Source organism: Octopus bimaculoides, chromosome 29 (assembly GCF_001194135.2).
Source record: "Octopus bimaculoides isolate UCB-OBI-ISO-001 chromosome 29, ASM119413v2, whole genome shotgun sequence".
Lineage (NCBI taxonomy): Eukaryota > Metazoa > Mollusca > Cephalopoda > Octopoda > Octopodidae > Octopus > Octopus bimaculoides.
In genome coordinates, this window is record NC_069009.1 from 1,591,972 (window position 1) to 1,594,225 (window position 2,254).

Here is a 2,254-nt window from a genome sequence, read left to right on the forward strand (position 1 = left end):
TCTATATATATGTATATGCATATCTATATATATGTATATGCATATCTATATATATATATGCATATCTATATATATATATGCATATCTATATATATATATATGCATATCTATATATATATATATATGCATATCTATATATATATATATGCATATCTATATGTATATATATGCATATCTATATCTATATATATGCATATCTATATCTATATATATGCATATCTATATATATGCATATCTATATATATATATACGTATCTATATATATATATATCTATATATATATATATACATATCTATATATATATATATTTATATATACACATATCTATATCTAAATGTACATTATATAAAATATCTAAGTACCCATTGAATGCTATCTACATTATGTAAATATTTATGTATGCGTGTATGAGTGTATTTATGTATGTATGTATGTATGTATGTATGTATATATATATATTTATATTTATAAAATATAGAAATGACTTAGATTAATTTTTAAGCAAAGCAGGACTGCATTGAACATTTTTAGGCTGTAGAATTTATATTTTACAGCTCTATTGTCTTTTGCCTACATCAAAACAAATGGTTTCACCATGCATGGTAATCTGTATGCTCTAAAGTTTATCTGAATGGAATGCCTTCAGAATTTTTAAGTAGTTATTTACACATAGTGGAAGCGCATGGCTTAGTTGTTTGGGTGTCGGAGTCATGATTTTGTGATCGTGGTTTCAATTCCTGGACCGTGCGATGCAATGCGTTCTTGAGCAAGACACTTCATTTCGCATTGCTTCCGTTCGCTCGGATGGTAAATAGTGACTAATCTTGCAATGGACCAGCATCTTGTCTATGGAGGAAAGACCAGGATTGTGGCGAGCTGGCAAAAACGTTAGCACGCCAGGCGAAATGCTTAGCGGTATTATGCCTGTCTTTACGATCTGAGTTCAAATTCCGCCGAGGTCGACTTTGCCTTTCATCCTTTCAGGGTCGATAAATTAAGTACCAGTTATGCACTGGGGTCAATGTAATCGACTTGATTCCTTTGTCTGTCTTTGTTTGTCCCCTCTATGTTTAGCCCCTTGTGGGCAATAAAGAAATAAGAAAGACCAGGAAACCGGCCCTATGGTCCTGATGGAATAATGTGGACTAAATATATACTTGTGTGGGAGCATTGACAAGTGCCTTTACCCCTTGGGTGTCAGTGGGGTGCTGTAGCCATGCGGCGTATCTAAGGTGAGAAAGCCTGGTGGAGCCCTGTCCCTCTCCAGGCTAAACTCATTTTTGCCAGCGGAGTAGCCTGGAGTAACATGAGGTGAAGTGTTTTGCTCAAGAGCACAATGGATCACCCAGTCCAAGGATTGGAACCACAATCTTACATTTGTCACCACAACAATCTAAGCACTAGACTATAGGTTATCAGTCCATCATGGGGTTCCTCATTTACAGCCGAGTAGACTGGGGCAATGTAAAATGAAGTGTTTTGCTCAAAAAGCACAACGGATTGCCCTGTTCAGGGATTGAAACCACGATGTCACAGTTGTGAATCCAACGCCCTAACCATCAAGCAAGACACCTCCACTAGAGGTAATCATTTCTACAGCTGAGTGGATTGGAGTAACGTGAAGTGAATTGTCTTGCTCAAGAACGCAATGGATTGCCCAGTCCAGGGATTGAAACCACAATCTTACGATTGTATGGGAGCATTAAATGAATTCAGAATGTCTATTCTTTAGTCTGTACATACGTGTATGTATGTCTGCGTATTTGTATATGATCCATATATATATATGTGTGTATATATGAGTATATAAACATGTGTATCTATATATATATATATATATATATATTCATATCTATATGTATGTGTGTACATGTATATGTTCGTGTGTACACAGCCGCATATGTATACATGCACATTTGTGGACATATAATAGATATATATATATATATATATATATATATATATATATCTCTTTGACAGGAAGGACAAAAAAAGAAAGAAAGAGACCTCGATATTATGCAAATAGAGGAATTTATCTGTAAAAATATGTGACACTTTTTCAGTAGCCATGATAAAACTCCGAGTTTTGGATGCCAGGGTGGGAGCCCACGCCAACACCTCTTCAGTTATCCGGCCAATTGAAAATTCCAGTGAAAAATGTACGTTAAAATGGCCGGATAACTGAATAGATGTTATATATATGTTATATATATATATATATATGTATGTATATATGTATGTATATATATATAT

At 34.2% G+C, this 2,254-nt stretch overlaps 1 protein-coding gene across 1 annotated transcript in view; it reads left to right on the forward strand.

The window, feature by feature from the left end:
- Positions 1–2,254, forward strand: part of LOC106878083 (histone acetyltransferase KAT6B) — a 79,084-nt gene that overhangs the window by 36,996 nt on the left and 39,834 nt on the right. The window lies entirely within an intron of this gene.